Genomic DNA, 19,822 nt, shown 5'->3' on the forward strand with positions numbered 1-19,822 from the left:
AGGAAGTCTGCTTGAAGATTCTCACCCTCTGCCCCTCCCCCAACTCTCTCTCTCTCTCTCTCTCTCTCTCTCTCAAATAAATAAACCTTAAAACAAACCAACAAACAAAAAACAAGACCTATCTGTATGCTGCCTTATAAGGGACTCATTTTAGACCCAAAGACACCTGCAGATTGAAAGTGAGAGGGTGGAGAAATATTTATCATGGAAATGAATGTTAAAAGAAAGCCAGAGTAGCAACACTTATATTGGACAAACTAGACTTTAAAACAAAGACTGTAAAAGATATGAAGAAGGGCACTATATAATCAAAAAGAGGACAACAAAAAAAGAAGATATAACAATTGTAAATATGTCTGCATCCAACATGGGAACACCAAAATACATAAAGGAACTAATTGATAGTAACGCAATAATAGTAGGGACATCTAACTCACATTGATGGACAGATAATCGAAACAGAAAATAAAGAAGGAAACAATGGCTTTGAATGACACACTGCACCAGATGGACTTAACAGACATATTCAGACATATTCAGAACATCTTACCCTAAAACAGCAGAATACACATTCCTTTTTGTGTACATGGGAAATTCTCCAGAACAGATCCCATATTAGGCCTCAACAAATACAAGAAGACTGAAATCATACCATGCACCTTTTCTTACCACAACGCTATGAAACCAGAAGTCAGCCACAAGAAAAAGTCTGGAAAGACCACAAATACACACAGGTTAAACAACATGCTATTACAACAATGAATGGCTCAATCAGGAAATAAAAGAAGAAATTAAAAAACAAAACAAAACACAGACACAAATGAAAATGAAAACACAACAGTCCAAAACCTTTGGAATGCAGCAAAAGCAGTGCTATGAGGGAAGTGTACATCAATACAGGCCTACCTCAAGAAAAAAAATCTCAAATAAACAACATAACCTTACACCTAAAGGAGCTAGAAAAAGAACAACAAGCAAAACCTAAAGCCAGCAGAAGGAATGAAATAATAAAGATTAGAGCAGAAATAAGTGATATAGAAACTAAAAACACAATAGAACAGATCAATGAAACCAGGAGCTTGTTGTTTGAAAAAAATAAATAAAATTGATAAACCCTTGGCCAGACTTATCAAAAAGACAATAGGAAGAACCCAAATAAATGAAATCATGAATGAGAGAGATCACAACCAACACAACAGAACTGAAAACTGTATGAGAATATTATAAAAATTATATGCTAACAAACCGTACAACTTGGAAGAAATGGATAAATTCCTAAAAATATATAAACTACCAAAACTGAAACAGGAAGAAACAGAAAACTTGAACAGACTGATAAGCAGCAAAGAAACTGAATCAGTAATCAAAAAACCCCCAACAAACAAAAGTCCAGGGCCAAATGGCTTCCCAGGGGAATTCTACCGAACATTTATTTATTTATTTATTTATTTTATTTTTACTGAACATTTAAAGAAGAGTTCATACCTATCTTCTCAAACTATTCCAAAAAACAGAAAAGAAAGGAAAACTTCCAAATTCAGTTTATGAGGCCAGCATTACTCTGATACCAAAACCAGAGAAAGACTCCACTAGAGAAGATAAGTACAGGCCAATAACCCTGATGAACACAGATGTGGGGGAAAAATTTTTTTTAAAGATATATTTATTTTAGAATGAAAATGCGCATGTGCATGTGCAAGCAAGGGGAGGGACAGAGAGAGAGAGAAGGAAAGAATCTCAAGCAGCCTCCCTACTGAACGCAGAGCCCAATGAGAGGCTCAATCCCACAATCCTGAAATTATGACCTAAGCCAAAATCAAGAGCTACCCAGGCGCCCTAATGTAGAAATTCTTTTTTTTTTTTAAGTTTTATTTATTTATTTATTTATTTATTTGAGAGAGAGAGAGAGCGCATGAGTAGGCAGAGGGGCAGAGGGAGAAGGAGAAGCAGACTTCCCACTGAGCAGGGAGGCTAACTCGGGGCTTGATCCCAGGAACCCAGGATCATGACCTGAGCCAAAGGCAAATGCTTAACTGAATGGGCCACCCAGGCGTCCCCGATGTAAAAATTAATTTTTTTAAGATTTTATTTATTTATTTGACAGAGAGCAAGAAAGCACAAGCAGGGGAAGCAGCAGAGGGAGAAGCAAGCTCCCAATGAGCAGGGAGCCCTATGCGGGGCTCAATCCCAGGACACTAGAATCATAACCTGAGCCAAAGGCAGGCTCTTAACCAACTGAGCCAGCCAGAAAACCCCAGATGTAAAATTTCTTAATAAAATACTAGCACACTGAATCCAACAATACATTTTAAAAAATCATTCACCAAGATCAAGTGGGATTTATTCCTCAGCTGCCAGCATAGTTCAATATTCACAAATCAATCAACGTGATACATTACATTAATTTAAAAAAGGGATAAGAGCCATATAATTATTTCAATAGCTGCAGAAAAAGCATCTGACACAGTACGATATCTGTTTATGATAAAAACCCTCAACAAAGTAGGTTTAGGGGAAATATACCTCAATATAATAAGAGCCCTACGTGAAAAAAACCATAGCTAATATAATTTTCAATGGGGGAAAACAGAGTTTTTCCTCTACAGTCGGAACAAGACAGGGATGCCCACTCTCACCACTGTTTTTTTTTTGTTTGTTTGTTTGTTTGTTTGTTTTTTAAAGATTTTATTTATTTATGTGACAGAGAGACAGCCAGCGAGAGAGGAACACAGCAAGCGAGTGAGAGAGGAAGAAGCAGGCTCCCAGCAGAGGAGCCCGATGTGGGACTCGATCCCGGAACGCCGGGATCACGCCCTGAGCCGAAGGCAGACGCTTTAACGACTGCGCTACCCAGCCGCCCCTCACCACTGTTTTTTAACATCGTGCTAAGTCCTAGCCTCAGCAGACAACAAAAATAAAGGGCATCCAAACTGGCAAAGAAGTAAAACTTTCACTATTTGCAGATGACATGACACTCTATATAGAAAACCTGAAAGACTCCACCCAAAAACTGCTAGAACTGAAAAACGAATTCAGTAAAGTTGCAGGATACAAAATCAATGTACAGAAATTTGTAGCATTTCTATACATCAATAATGAAGCAGCAGAAAGAGAAATTAAGGAATCAATCCAATTTACAATTACACCAAAGACAATGAGATTCCCAAGAATAAATCTAAACAAAGAGGTGAAAGACCTGTACTCTGAAAACTACAAAACACTGATGAAAGAAACTGAAGATGACAACAAGAAATGGAAAGACATTCCATGCTCATGGATTGCAAGGACAAATATTCTACTACCCAAACCAGTATAAAGCTTTAAGGCAATGTTTATTAAAATACCACCAGCATTTTTCACAGAACTAGAACAAACAATCCTAAAATTTGCATGGAACCACAAAAGACCCTGAGTAGCCAAAGCAATCCTGAAAAAGAAAAGCAAACCTGGAGACATCACAATTCCAGACGTCAAGTTATATTACAAAGCTGTAGTGATCAAAAGAGTACGGTACTGCCACAAAAATAGACACATAAATCAAAAGAACAAAATAAAGAATGCAAAAATGAACCCACAACTATATGGTCAATTAATCTTCAACAAAGCAGGAAAGAATGACCAATAAGAAAAAAAAAGACAGTCTCTTCAACAAATGGAGTTGAGAATAATGGAAAGCAACATTCAAAAGACTGAAACTGGACCACTTTCCTGTACCAAACACAAAAATAAATTCAAAATCGATTAAAGACTTTTAAGTATAAGAATTGAAACCATAAAAATCCTAGAGAACACAGCCAGCAACCTCTCTGACACTGCCATAGCAACTTCTTTCTAGAGATGTCTCCTGAGGCAGGGAAAACAAAAGCAAAAATAAAGTATTGGGACTTCGTCAAAATAAAAAGTTTCTACAAAGTGAAGGAAACAATAAAACTAAAAAGCAACTACAGAACGGAAGAAGATACTTGCATATGACATATCCAATAAAGGGTTAGTATCCAAAATATACTAAGAATTTATAAAACTCAACACCCAAAAAACAATCCAATTAAAAAATGGACAGAAGACACAAACAGACATTTTTCCAAAGAAGACATACAGATGGCCAAAAGACACATGAAAAGATGCTGAACATCACCTATCATCAGGGAAATACAAATCAAAACAATGAGATATCACCTCACACCTGTCAGAATGACTAAAATCAAAAACACAAGAAACAACAGGTGCTGACAACGATGTGGAAAAAGGGGAACTCTCTTGCACTATTGGTAGGAATGCAAACTAGCATGGCCACTCTGGAAAAACAGTATGGAGTTTCCTCAAAAAGATAAAAACTGAACTGCCCTACAATCCAGTGATCACACCATTAGGTACTTACCCAAAGAATACAAAAATACTAATTCGAAAGGATATATGCACCCAATGTTTATAGCAGCATTATCTACAATAGCCAAATTATGGAAACAGCCCAAGTGTCCATCGACTGATGAACAGATAAGGAAGATGTGTGTATATATATATATTTTATCTATAATGGAATATTACTCAGCCACCAAAAAGAATGAAATCTTCCATTTGCAATAATGTTGATGGACCTAAAGAGTATTATGTCAAGTGAAGTCAGTCAGAGAAAGACAAATACCATATGATTTCACACATATGTGGAATTTAAGAAACAAAACAAACAAGCAAAGAGAAAAAAAGAGAGAAGGAGACAAATCAAGAAAGAGACTCTTAATTATAGAAAACAAACTGATGGTTACCAGAGGGGAGGTGGGTGCGGGGATGGGTTGAATAGATGATGGGGATTAAGGAGTACACTTGCTGTGATGAGCACCAGGTGTTGTATGGAAGTGTTCAGTCACTATATTGTACACCTGAAATTAATATTACACTGTATATTAACTAACTAGAATTTGAATAAAAACTTCTTTAAAAAAATCATCAAAATATAAGTTTCCTACAAGATAAACTTTACATTCAATGACCAAATGGGCTGAAAGCAAAAGAAGGGGAAAAGATACACCACATGGCATAACAAAAAGACTCTGGAGTAGCTATACTAACATCATATACAATGCACTTTAAGATAAATTGTTACTAGAGACAAAGGGCACTATATAATTATAAGAACTGAAATCCATCAAGAAGATATAAAAATTATAAATACATATGCACCTAACAACAGAACTTCCAAATACAAGAGGCAAAAATTGACAGTTGAAGGGAGAAATAGATACTCCTACAACAATATTTGGAGAATTTTTTTTAAGATTTTTTATTTATTTGAGAGAGAGAGACACAAGGTGGAGAAGGGCAGAGGGAGAGAGGAGACTCCCTACTGAGCACGGATCCCCATGCGAGGCTCAATCTCAGGACCCAGGATCATGACCTGAGCCAAAGGCAGACGCTTAACCAACTGAGCCACCCAGGTGCCCCATGGAGAATTTATTTACTCTATTTTTCATATCAGATAAAACAACCAGACAAGAGATCATCAAGGAAAGAGATTTGAACAATACTACAAGCCAACTAGACTTAGCAAACATCTATAAAACAGTCTAGGCTTTATATCATTTTCACATGCACACAGGACATTCCCCAGGATAGACCATAAATAAATCTCAATAAATGTAAAGGATTGAAATCATACAAAGTATATTCTCCAACCACAGTAGAATAAAATTAGAAAACCATAACAGTTAAAATATTTGAGAAATTTGCAAAAATGTGAAAATTTATAGAACACTCTCCTAAATAACCAATAAGCCACAGAAGAAATAGCAAGGGAAGTTAGGAAATACTTTGAGATAAAAACACAAAACTTACGGGATGTAGAAAAAGCAGCAAGAGCTACATCATAAGGGAAATTTATAGTGTAAATACCTATAAAAAAGAAAATCTCAAATCAACCTGTTGTACATCTTAAATTTACATACTATTGTATGTCAATTATATGTAAACTTAAAAAATAAAATCTTAGAAATTTTAAAACTTTGGAAGTTAAAAAGATCTCACATCAACAACCTAAGAGTTCACCTTAAAAAAACAGAAAAAAGGGGCACTTGGGTGGCTCAGTCTGTTAAGTGTAAGACTCTTGATTATGGCTCAGGTCATGCTCTCAGGGTCATGAGATCGAGCCGCATGTCAGGCTTCACACTCAACAGGGAGTCTGCTTGAGATTCTCTCCCTCTCCTTCTGCCCCTCCCTCTGCATGCACACACATGCACACATGTGCTTTCTCTCTATCTCAAATAAATAAATCTTTTTTAAAAACAGAAAAAGAAGAGTAAACTAAACCCAAAGCCAGCAGACAGAGGAATTAATTAGACTACAGTGAAATAAATACAATAGAGAAAAAAGAATAAAGAAAATCAACAAAATAAAAAGTTGGTTCTTTGAAAAGATCAACAGAATTAACAATCTTAGTTAGATTTAACAAGAACAAAAAAGAGAAGACTCAAATTATTAAAATCAGTAATTACCACCAACCTTACATAAAAAAAAATTATTATAAAGAATTATAGGGAATACTATAAACAATCGTAATCAAATAAATTATGTAACTAGATGCAGTGAACAAATTCCTAGAAGATACAAAGTACTAAAATAGACTCATAAAGAAATGCTCTGAATAAAGCTATAACAAGTAAAGTCTAAGATCAAATGGCTTCACTAATGGATTCTACCTAACAAGAATGAACACCAATCCTTAACAAACTCTTCCAAAATATAGAAGAGATGGGAATACTTCCCAATTTATTCTATGAGGCCAGTTTTCCCTGATTCCAAAGCCAGAAAAAGACACTGCAAGAAAACTACAAACATATATTTATTTATATAAATGCAAAAGTCCCGAGAAAATGCCACCAATTCAAATCCAGAAACATACATAAAGGATGACCACACATTAACCATGACCAAGGGTGGACTGTCCCAAGCATGTAAAATTGTTTCAACATATGAAAATCAACTAATGTCATACACCATATTAATAAATGACAAAAAGCACACAATCACCTCAATAGGCACTGAAAAAGCACTTGACAATATTCAACAATTGTTCATGATAAATACAAGGAATAGAGGAGAACATCATTATCATGAAAAAGGACATCTAAGAAAACTCACAGCTAACTTCACACTTAATGATTACTCCATAAGATCAACAAGATTGGATGTCTGCTCTCACCATTTCTATTCAATATTGTACAGGAAGTTCTAGCCAATGCAATTAGGCAAGAAAACTTAAAACGTATCTAGATTGGAAGGAAAAAGTGAGACTATCTCTCATCAGAGATGCTATATCATGTATATATAAATTCCTAATAACTCGTTAAAAAACTATCAGAACTGTTAAATGAGTTAGGGATGTTTGCAAGATACAGGACTAATAAACAGAATTCAACTGTAGTATATCTATATATTAACAATAACAATCCAAAAATGGAATTAAGAAGACAATTCCATTTATAATAGTATCAAAAGAATAAAATATTCAGAAACAAATTTTACCAAAAATAATGCAAGACTTATACATGGAAAACTAGAAGACACTATTGAAAGAAATTTAAGAAGATCTAAATAAATGGGTGCACCTGGATGGCTCAGTCGGTTAAATGCCTGCCTTTAGCTCAGGTCATGAACTCAGGATCCTGGGATTGAGCCCCACATCAGGTTCCCTACTCAGCGGGGAGTCTGCTTCTCCCTCTCCCTTTGCCCCTCCCCCCACTCATATGCTCACACGTGTGCTCCCTCTCTCTCTCTCAAATAAATAAATGAAATCTTAAAAAAGAAGATCTAAACAAATGAAAAGACATTTCATGTTCATGGACTGGAAGACTAATAACATTAAGATAGCAATATTCCTCAAATTGACCTACAGGTTCAATGCAATCCCTGCCAAAATTCCACATGGAGAAAGGTGCCAAAACAATTCAGAGGAGGAAAGAATAGTTTCTTCAACACATGCTGCTGAGATAACTGAACATCTAAAGCAAAACATGAAGTTAGACCCCTATCTCACACTATGTACAAAATTCACAAAAAAAGATCAAACACCAAATATAAGAGCTGAAACTCTAATGCTCTTGGAAGAAAACGTAAGATTAAGTCTTCATGACCCTGAATCAGGCAATGGTTTCTTAAATATAAAGCCTAAAGGGCTCACAGCTGGTGGAACATGTGACTCTTGATCTTGGGGTTGTGAGTTCAAGCCCCAGGTTAGGCATGGAGCCTACTTAAAACAACAACAAAAAAATGAAACCTAAAGCACAAGCCCAAAAGAAAAAATAAATAAATTGAAGTTCGCCAAAATTAAAAACCTTTGTGCTTGAAAGGACACCATCAAGAAAGTGAAATGACACTCACAGAATGGGACATCTGTATTTGCAAATTATATAGTTGATTAAGTATCTAGAATATATAAAGACATCTTACAACAATAAAAAGACTACTTAATTTTAAAATGGTCAAAGGAATAGAGATTTCTCTAAATATATACAAACAGCCAAAAAGCACATGAAAATATGCTCAACATCATTATCCATCAGGGAAATGCAATCAAAACCACAAAATATTACTTCATCCCACTAGGATGGCTAGAATCAAAGAGTCAGATAATAACAAGTGTTAGCGAGGATGCTAAGTAATTGGAACCTTCATATATTGCTGGCAGAAATATGAAATGGGGCAGCCACTCTGGAAAACAATCTAGCAATTCCTCAAAATGTTAGATTTAGAGTTCTAGAATTACCATATAACCAGCAATTCACGTCCACACAAAAACTTGAACTCAAATGTTCATAGTATTACTCATAATAGACAAAAAGTGGAAATAATCCAAACACCATCAACTGATTAATGGATAAGTAAAAAGCATTATGTCTATAAAATAGAATATTATTCAGCAACACAAAGAAATAAAATGCTGGTACATTCTACAACATGGAAGAACACTGAAAACATCACGCTGCGTGAAAGAAACCAGTAACAAAAGAGCATATGTTGTATTTTTGCATTTACATGAAATGTGTAAAATAGGCAAATTTACAGAGACAGAAAATATATCAGTAGTGCCTACAGATGGAGGGGATGATAAATGGGACATTTGGGGGTGACAGGTAAGGAGTGTGGAGTTTCTTTGTGGAGTAATGAAAATGTTCTAAAATTGACTGTAGTAATTAATGCACAACTCTGTAAATACACTAAAAAATTTCATACCTAAAATGGGCAAATGCATGGCATGTGACTTATAACTCAATAAAGCTGTTACCAAAAAAAAAAAAAAAAAAAAAAAAAAAAAAAAGTAGGCTGGAACCTACACACTAAGCCTCTTGGGGTGACTGTTTACTAAAACCAAAGATTTAAAAAGGATCCACAGTCTCCAAACAAAACATCAAAAATGTCTAGGATATAATCAAAAGTCAATCATCATACTAAGAACCAGGAAAATACAATTGAATAAAAAAGACAATTAACATATACTAATACCACATATGAATCAAATGTCAGAATTACCTGACAAGGATTTTTTTTTTAAAGATTTTATTTATTTATTTGACAGAGAGAGAGGCAGCCTACCTGACAAGGATTTTAAAGCAGCCATCATGCTTTAATGAGCAATGATATACTACTGAAACAAACAACACAATAAAGTTTACCAGAAATAGCAAATACAGAAAAGAACCAAACGGAAATTACAGAACTGAAAAATAACCAAAACAAAAAGTCAATAGATGGGCTCAATCAGAGATTGAATACAAGAAACAAACAAGTGAAGCTGAAATTGGAAGTAGAACAACAGGAATTACCCAATCTAAACAACAGAGGGAAAAAACGCCGCATGCACTATGGGACAGTAACAAAAGATCTAAGACTTGTATTCTCACAGTCACAGAGAGGAGAAAGAGAGTGCTGTTGAAAAATTATTCTTAAAAAAAAAAGAAAGAAAAAAAAAGAATTTATTCTAAAAATCGCTGAAACATCCAAAATTTGAAACATCCAAAATGGCAAAAGACAAACCTACAGTTGAAAAAGCTAACAAAGGGGCGCCTGGCTGGCTCACTCAGTAGAGCATGGAACTCTTGATCTCAGGGTTGTGAGTTCAAGCCCCACACTGGGCATAGGGCCTGCTTAAAATTAATTAATTAATTTTTAAAAAATCTAAGAACTCCAAATAGGATAAGCCCAAACAAATTCATGCCAAGACATATCATAACCGAACTTCTGAAAACTAAAGACAAAGAAAACGTCTGCCTTTGGCTCAGGTCATGAACCCAGGGTCCTGGTATAGAGTCCCACATCGGGCTCCTTGTTCAGCAGGAAGCCTGCTTCTCCCTCTGCCTGCTGCTCCTCCTGCTTGTGCTTCTGTGCGTGCGATCTCTCTCTGACAAATAAATAAATAAAATCTTTTTTTAAATAAATAAATTGAATTAAATAAAGTAAAATAAAATAAAGCAGCCAGGGAGAAAGGATACATCACCTATAGGGAAACACAAACTCCAATGATAGAGGACTTCTCACCTAAAATCATGGAGGTCTGGAGAAGGCAGCACAACATTTTCTTTTTTTTTTTTTTTTAAAGATTTTATTTATTTATTCAGCAGAGATAGAGACAGCCAGCGAGAGAGGGAACACAAGCAGGGGGAGAGGGAGAGGAAGAAGCAGGCTCATAGCAGAAGAGCCTGATGTGGGGCTCGATCCCATAATGCCGGGATCACGCCCTGAGCCGAAGGCAGACACTTAACCGCTGTGCCACCCAGGCGCCCCTTTTTTTTTTTTTTTTTAAGATTTTATTTATAGCACAACATTTTCAAATGCTAAAAGTAAGGAACCACAAATCTATGGAGAAAGACAGCTGACAAAATCTTAAGAAAACTAAAGAAAAGAAGACAACTCTACAGTTTATATCTTAGTTCTAACTTACCGCAAAGTGGTACCATTCTCTGAGCAAATACAGGTTTTTCTTGTAACAGTAATTAAATATTTGGGAATTACAGATTTCCCCCTCACCAACACCAAAGCCAATGAGATTCATATATGTGGATGACTTAATGCATATTCCCTACTTTCTTAATTCTCTTAAAAAGAAATAGTTCTGCCACTGTTCAAGATCTTTTATCAATTTGACAGTTTTTGTTCTACTTGAAAATTCCAAAGCCTATAAGCCTAAAATCAGAGCTATTTGTTTAAAAAAGATGGAAGATACATATGTCTCAACCATCCATGTCTATTTTAAATAGCAGCTACTAAAGAGGAAGCCTGAATGAACCTCTATAATCATGTACCAGCTTAGCCATGTTAAAAGCCAAATCATAAGAGCAAATATTATTTATCTGAATCCAGTCTAATTTATTACAAGTGTGTGTTTTTTAAAACAAGAATGACTATGCAAGTATGACTAGTGACCTGTTAATCAGCCAAGAAAGAAAGATGGCCATCTTGCAAAACCGTGAATTCAAGATCTGTTTTACATTATTTACCAACTGATTCATTCAACTAACTTTTATCAAGTTTTTAAAATAGGATAAGCCCAAACAAATTCATGCCAAGACATATCATAATTGAACTTCTGAAAACTAAAGACAAAGAAAACGTCTGCCTTTGGCTCAGGTCATGAACCCAGGGTCCTGGGATAGAGTCCCACATCGGGCTCCTTGTTCAGCAGGAAGCCTGCTTCTCCCTCTACTAAGTACTGTACAAGGCAGTAACAAAAAGATAAATAAGGCATTACAATACTGTGATATAAGAATAATTATAGAATATAAACTAGGTCTTCATCCCTGGCTCCTGACACAGAGCTCCTAAAGCCCTTGGAATTTCTTGGGGCACCTGGGTAGCGCGGTTGTTAAGCGTCTGCCTTCGGCTCAGGGTGTGATCTGGCATTCCGGGATCGAGTCCCACATCGGGCTCCTCCACTGGGAGCCTGCTTCTTCCTCTCCCACTCCCCTGCTGTGTTCCCTCTCTCGCTGGCTGTCTCTCTGTCACATAAATAAATAAAAAAATCTTTAAAAAAAAAACAAAAATCTTGGAATTTCTTGATGGGGTGAGAGGAGCATCTTTTATTACTCGTAACAAGCCCCTTTCAACCACATCTTGGAGGATGGGGGCTGGTTGCCAGAAGAACCAACCCCTGACCTCAGGATGGGGGAAAAGGGCTGCAGAATGAGTTTATCACCATCAACCAATGATTATGCCTACATAATGAAGCATCCATAAAACCCTAACTGAAGGGATTCAGAGAGCTTCTGGGTTGGTGAACACACGGAGGTGTGGGAGGATGGTGCCCCCAGGGAAAGCATGGAAGCTCACGGAAGCTCCATACCCCTTCCCACACACTTTGCTCTAGGCATCTCTTCCATTTGCTGTTCCTGAGTTATACCCTCTATAATAAGCAGGTGATGGTTAAGTAAAGAGCTTTCCGGAGTTCTGAGTCATTACAGCAAATTATTGACCGGACGAGGGGGTTGTGGGAAGCCCCAGTTTATAGCCAGTCGGTCAAAAGTACAGGTCACAACCTCGGACTTGCAACTGGTATAGCGGTGGGGTGTGGAGGAGGTGGGTGGGGGCTAAGTTCTTCATCTGTGGGGTCTGCAGTAACTCCAGGTGGGTGGTGTCATAATTGAGTTAAATTGTAGGACACCCATTAGGTGTCTGGACAGTTGGAGAACTGTAAGGGGAAAGCCCACATATTTGCGTCAGAAGGGTCATGAATAGTGTAGAAGAAACAGCAGGCATGATCCTAGACCTCAAACAATTCCTAGTCATGACAAAAATGGGCCCATGAGGAATAATTTAAATAAAATGGTATGTACTTTAACAGGTACATGCACCAAGTGCCAGGAAAGTAAGCAACTAACCATGTCAACAAAAATGACATTTATCCTAATTTTTAAATGATGAGTTAAATACTGTTTAATTCCTCAGGGTTCTATCAGTCCCTTCTCAAGCTCTCAGCCAAGTTCTCAGCCCTAGCTGAGTATTACCGTCACATAGGAAGCATGTTTTTAACTTATTTTTTTTAAGATTTTATTTATTTGAGAGAGAGAGAGAGAGCATGAGCAGAGGGGGTAAAGAGGAGAAGAGAAGACTTCCCACTGAGCAGGGAGCCCAACATGGGGCTCGATCCCAGGACCGGGAGATCATGACCTCAGCTAAAGGCAGACACTTCACCAACTGAGCCACCCAGGTGCATTTTTTAAATGACAAGTTCTGGCCCCACACCAAACCAACTGAATCAGAATCTCTGTGGAAGCCTTCATCCCCTCTTCTCTAACCTTTAAAAGCTCCCAGGTGGTTTTAAAGTAGTGCCTGGGTGAATGAATGAATGAATGAATGAAGCAGTGCTTGGGTTGGAAATGACCATCTCTGTTCGAGAAAAACATAACCTAGGCCTCAACCAATCTTCTGGCAGTGAGGAGAGAAAGAAAAAGATTTCAGGTAGAAACAATATGAGCAATGACAGACTTACTGTGAGGAGAGAAGAGAATTCTAAAGTTTCCAGGGTGAAAGCCTAAAATAGGACAAGGAGTGCTTATATGTGCTTGAGGGGGCTATGTGAGTAGAGGGAAGGGAGAAAAAAAAGATAACCAAGTTTGGAGTACTCAGTATCCAAGTTTAGTTATTCAAAAGACAGATGAAAATAATACTTGAAACTCAAGAAAAATGGGGACTGAATACACATCTTTGAAAACCATAAATATACAGGTACTATCCGAAGCCATGATAGAAAGTGTAATCACACAAGGAAATTAGAGAACAGAAAAGAACAAAAACTGAAACTCTAAGGAAGACCACATTAATCTGAGAAAATAAAAAAGAGGGAAGCACCGAGAAGGTTTTTGTTTTTGTTTTGGAAGGTGTAAATCTGACCACGTATGCAAGATGAGAAAAAAACTGAGAATATAGAGGAGATCAAAGATGTTAGCCTTAGAGAGGAGGATCCTTTTTCTTCTGATAAAAGGAAAGGAGATCAGAAATCAGACAGGCACAGGCACACAGAAAAATGATAGACCCTTACTAGTTCAGGGCTAAAGCCCACGAATTTCTTCTGTGAATTTTCTGCTTATTGTGAAATAAGCAATGAAGAAACATCAAGAGTAGGACAAAGAGAGGAGAATGGTAAAAATCTATAAAAAGCCATTCAGGTTTTAGTACATAAGAATATCCTAGGGGTAAATCAAAGGATCTCCAGCGCCAGCATGAGTAAAGTTAGAATCAGAAGTCTAGAATAGCACCAGCAGCTCACTTACAAGATTTTCTCGTCTGCTCTGGAGATCCTAGAAGAAAAAGCAACTGTTTGATTCATCCTGGCTTGTAGACCAATAAAGCTAATGTGGCAAGAATGGGTTGAAGCCAGTAACACCGCTTTTATAATTTTGAAAAGTCAAATTTATTTCACTTCTTTAAAAAATGTAGCTACTTCCTCTGATTGCCAGAAAGAGAGTTGGGGAAAGGGAGAGATAATTACTCTTTCACTCTTACAGAACTTGTTAGAACTTTCACTCCTAAGATTTTTGATTCCTCCAGCAGCTGATTCCAAGAATTCTAAACCCCATTCCCCCAGGCTCTTAAAGGATGAAAATTCACTGCAGATTTGGACTATCCAGCTGGGAGATAAACAAGTAAAATACTTCTTACATACAATGTTATTCTGGCTAGGAGATAAACACTGTAGTTTGAAGGGCTGGGGGGGTGTGATAAGGGAATAATTACATTGTGAAGCTCCCTAAGAATCCTTTACAAAGCCAATTAATATGAAACAACACTTGACACAAAAACAGCAAAATTCACTTTTTTTCTGAATAAATGCGGTGAGTAAATAACTGACAATTTAATCTCTTTCTCACACTTGGGAGTTCAATAATTTGTCCTGCCATCTCCCATACCACTCTTCCAAGAGTGGATCGAATCCCTCTGATACTGGACTAAGAAGTTGTACTCACCACCATCTGGTGAGTACAAAGACCTGGAAGGAGGAAGAGGCTAACACTCATAGCATCCACTGTGTGGCAGGCCTACTGTGTGCCAGGTTCTGGGCAAGGCGCTTTACATGTTATCCGTGCAACTCACTGAAAGACGAATTATGATGTTAAAACTATAGATCTGGCATTCAGGAGAGTATGAGAGTGTCTGAACGTTTAAGTGTAAAGGAAAAGAAGTGGCTGATGAAAGTGAGGGGAGAAGAGGCGAGTTGGGCGAGGAAGGCATCCGGGGTCAAAAGGGCAAAACCCAAGGGACATGGACGGTTGGCGGGCGCCTAAAAGGTACCGAGGATATGGCATTCAAGGGCAGGGATGAGGGTGATTCTGCAGAAGAGAAGCCCAGGTACAAATGAGGGCAAAAGTCTGATCTGATCCCGACGGGATGGCTGGGGCGGGGGTCTCATCCCCGGAAGGCGCCCCGAAGGACTGCAGAGGCTGGGAACCGGTGCCAGCGCCGCGAAAGGGGAGGGGACGGAGAGGAGAGGGGAGCGGGCGGAGAGGAGAGGGTAAGGGGCGGGGAGCCGACCTCGGCGGGGGCTAGCAGGGCGACAGCGAAGCGGAGACCGGGAAACGCAGGCGCTGGGGGAAGGGGAGCGGGTGTGGGTGCAGCAGGCGGCCGGCCAGGGCGAGGGGCGCCGCGCTCGGGGGGCGGGGCTGGACAACTGCCCCGGGGCAGATGGGGAGATGTGCGGGCAGGAGGTGACGCGGGGCCAAAGGATGCCAGAACAGAGCCGGCCGGGGCCCGGAGCCAGGTGGGCGGCGACTGGAAGACGGCGGGGCCGGGGCGGCGCTCCGAGCCGAGCCACAGCGAGTGCGGCGTCCCCCTTACCTGGGATGAGTGAGGAGCCGCCGCGCCGCCTCCCCAGCATCCTGCGCTCAGCCGCTTCTCCCACTGCCCTAGGCGGGGGCCATTCCGCCCGCCCCGGGAGCCCGCCCTCACCGCCAGGCGCCAGCTGCAGCCAGCCCGGGCCGGCCCCGCGGAGCAGCGCCGACGCGACCCGCGCCCGCGGCCGCCTCAGCAGCGACTCCCGCCGTCGCCGCCTCAACGCCGGCCGCCAGCCTCGCGGGCGGGCCCGGGATCACACATGTGCAACGATTGGTTGCTGCGCGCCCGGCCCGGGCGATGTGTCGACTCCTCTGATTGGTGGCTTTCGCGAGCTACCGCCCGCAGGAGGCGGTATTCGCAATCGTGCCGGGTCCAGCAGGCGTTAAGGGGCGGGATGGGTCTGACGTCGCGGCCGGGCGGGCGTCCCGGCGTCCCGGCGTCCCTGCGTGTGAGCGCTCCCCGCGAGGGCTCCGGAGCCGCCACCTGCCTGGACTGATCGTTGCCCTAGCGACAGCGCGTTTGACCTAGCTGGACAGGGCGGCGGGGAGCCGGGCTGGGGGTGCGGTCCACGCCGCCCCGACCCCCACGTGGGCAGCCTTCATCCGTGAAACCCATACACGCTACAAGAAAAGGAGCTTTTCCGAGAAGTCCTCCTCCTGCAGGTCCGCTGCTTCGAATACCACCTCTCTGGCCCCAGCTGGCGGAGGAGCTTTCATCTGATGGGAGAGAACTCAAGAACGGATAGCAAATTCACACAATGTTGCGTTCCACACCAAAGTGTGAGCGAGTGAGTGAGTGATAGGAGACTCTGTCCCAAACACAGGGGCGGGGAAATGATACTTGAGAGAAAGAAGTGAAAACTGGGATTGGAGAAAAAGCGAAGGGAAGAGACACGTTGGGGGAGAGGGCTGAGATTTCCCAACTGAAAATCAACAGTTGATGTCTATGAATCCGTCTTACTGACATACCCACACCAGGTTCTGTCAAAGCAATTATCAGTTCTGTGAACTGTGAAAGAAGGTTCGAAATGAAGTAAGCATTGCCGCAGAGTCTCTCTAGAGTTGAGAGCACATTGAGGAAGTAGGGCCTAGTTCAGTTGTGGTAACTCCTCAAACTTTTGACATTTGTCAATTGAACGTTGGACTTCTGTCAATTGCAGCTTGTTAGTTTCAACTCCACCATCTCTTCCACTTAACCTTCTACTTTGCAGTGAAATAGAAAATGTTAACACCCAACAGCTAAATAGTCAGTCATGTATTAGTAAGTTTAAACTCAGCTAGCAGCAATCATAATTATTTTAGAACAAATTATGTAACCTTGTGGTTTTTGCCTTTTTAAGCCTGATCTTCTGCATCCTTGAAACTCAGGGCACAATTTTGAATTTCAGGGGGCTCCATGTCTCCTCCAAATAAATGCTTTGGTTGCTTTACCTCTTCTTGATGGACAGAACACAGACTGCAATAAGCATGGGCTCAGGAATCTAATATAATAAAGATATACAAAATTCCTGTCAACCACATTGGAGTGCTTTTTTTATCTACGGAATGAGATCTATAAAATATGAATCTTAGAGAGTTGCTGTAGTGTTCAAGTGAGGTCCACACAAAAACTTGTACCTGAATACTCACAGCAACATTATTCATAATAGCCATTTAAGTGAAAACAACCCAGACGTCTACCAACTGATTAATAAACAAAATTTGGTATACCCATAGGATGAAATATTAGCCATAAAAAAGGAATGAAGTTCTGATACATGCTACAGTGTGAATTGTAATATTGAAAATATTTCACTAAATGAAAGAAAATAGTCACAAAGACCCATTGTTGTATAAGTCCACTTATATAAAATGTTCAAAATAGGCAAATCTATAGAGATAGCAAGTAGATTAGTAAATGCCTTGAGCTGAGGGGATTGGGGAAAATGCGAAGTGACTGCTAATGGGTATGGGGTTTCCTTTAGGGGTGATTGATGAAAATGTCCTAAAATTGATTGTGTGATGGTTACACAATTTTGTGCATATATTAAAAACCATTGGATTGTGTACTTTAAATAGGGGAATTGTATGGCATATGAATTATAACTCAATAAAGCTGTTTTATTTAAAAGATTTTGTTTTTAAGTAATCTCTACACCCAGCATGGGGCTCGAACTCACAACCCCGAGATCCAGAGTCACATGCTCTCCTGACTGAGCCAGCCAGGTGCCCCAAAGCTGTTACTTTTTCAAAAAATAAAAAGAGGTAACAAACCTCTGAAAGCCCCTGGCTCTGGTGCCTCTCTAAGAACAAGGGATCCGTATATCTAACTTTGTTTTTTCTTTACTCAGTTAGCAAAATCTTGTAAGCAATTCGATCTGAGGAAATTGAAACAAATACCCACCATGATATTTTTCTAAAATCTAAATCAAATGAAGAAGATGATCTGATTTGACCCAAGCTGCTTTGGGGCAGAAGAAATGGACCACTAGGATTATAAAGCTCAGCAAAAGAAAATGAACAAGATCAGCAGGCCTCGAGCAAGAGAAAGGGAAGAAAGGAGATAGCTCTACAAAGTGACTAGAGAAAGACCTGAGGCCTGCCCCCGAAGTCATTTAACCAGTCTTTGAACATTAAGGGTTACACTTCCTGTATTCCAGACCTCTACAGGAAAAGTTCCCACGGTGACCCGAAGCCACTGCAAGCCCCTCACCTCCACAAAAACCTAATTGCAACTGATCAGCCCTTCTTATTACCCCCAAAATACTTTACCCAACTACATGACCTGAACAATAACAATAACAACAACAACAACAACAACAACTGAGTAGCCAGGTGAGGGGCTGGTGGTTGTATCTCACCTAGGAAACTATGAGAACAAATCCCAGATGTGGGGGATCCAGGAAGACTAGAGGACACAAATTGCTTCGGTGGAATCTGGCAGGGAGGTGGGCTCCCCACCTGTCACATGGCAGGATGTCTCCCAGAGCAGGACAGCTTTAGGTGGCCCAGGGTCCACACTGTAAAAGGCAGAAGCAAGGAGCTTCTTGAAGTGAAGCAAAGCTCAGTCATTGGGGAAAAGTTTTTGCTGCTTTCTAAATCTACCCCCAACCCATACAGTGTATGTTAAGAAAAAAGACTCCAAAATATCCTCTTAAGAGAAAAGAACAAAGTTAAAAACAGTATATATAATATGCCCATTTGCATTTTTTTTAAGAACACACACCCACCCACCCACACACACACATGCTTGTGATTTTCAGAAATGATCTCTGGAAGGACACACAGTAAACTACAGCAGCGGTTGTTTCTGGATGGAAAACTGAGGAGCTTGGGGACAGGAGTAGGAAAGAGACTTATTTTTCACTATATCTATATACTTGGGCACTTTTCAGAAGTTTGTGTCATGTACTTGGCTTACCTATTAAAACGAATTCAGAATTAAAAAAAAAAAACAAAAACCCTCTCTTCTGCAAAACTCACCATTCAAGCCTATATGAACCTCTGGTTCACATGACATGTACGTGGCTTTGTGTAATTTAATAAGCCACATATTCAGGGTACATTCTGTAAACATGCTGTACGAATCTTCCCTCCCCAGCCTTACCTCTTCCAGGTATTAAGCTCAGACTCAGATAACCTCACCTCAGGGCCCAGACACCGTCATCCCCTGAGCAATCAAGAGGCAATTCAAAGGACCCAGAGCCTGTTTCTTCCAAACAGCCTAGGCAGCCCCCACAGGCCCAAGAAAAGAGAGGAAGTGGACAAGTGGTCGCTGACACCCCAGGGACAGCCTGGAAGCCACTGCCCCCTAAGGCTAGCCTCGCACAGCTCCCGCCTCGGGATTCATCTTCCAGAAAGACCTGGCCCAGGGTGAGTGAGGACTCCGTACCACGGTATCTCACCTCCTGGAAGGAAAGTCTGGTCAACACCCCTAGGTATGTTCAGGCTTGGAGGAGAACTAAAGCAGCAGCACAGCCCTCCACCCTTTTACTTTGGGGGTGTGTTGGCTTTGATTTGGTTTTTGGTGCAGA

The 19,822-nt window shown here is 40.1% G+C and overlaps 1 protein-coding gene across 1 annotated transcript in view; it reads right to left on the reverse strand.

Annotated features, from left to right (window-relative positions):
• Window positions 1–15,965, reverse strand: part of TPST1 (tyrosylprotein sulfotransferase 1) — a 158,158-nt gene extending 142,193 nt beyond the window's left edge. Inside the window, exon 1 of the mRNA XM_040635003.1 lies at window positions 15,814–15,965. The gene's annotated coding sequence lies outside the window, so the exon portion shown is untranslated. The remainder of the gene's footprint in view (window positions 1–15,813) is intronic.
• Between the last annotated feature and the right edge of the window lie 3,857 nt (window positions 15,966–19,822).

The sequence above is a fragment of the Ursus maritimus genome, unplaced genomic scaffold, assembly GCF_017311325.1.
Source record: "Ursus maritimus isolate PB19 unplaced genomic scaffold, ASM1731132v1 scaffold_2, whole genome shotgun sequence".
Lineage (NCBI taxonomy): Eukaryota > Metazoa > Chordata > Mammalia > Carnivora > Ursidae > Ursus > Ursus maritimus.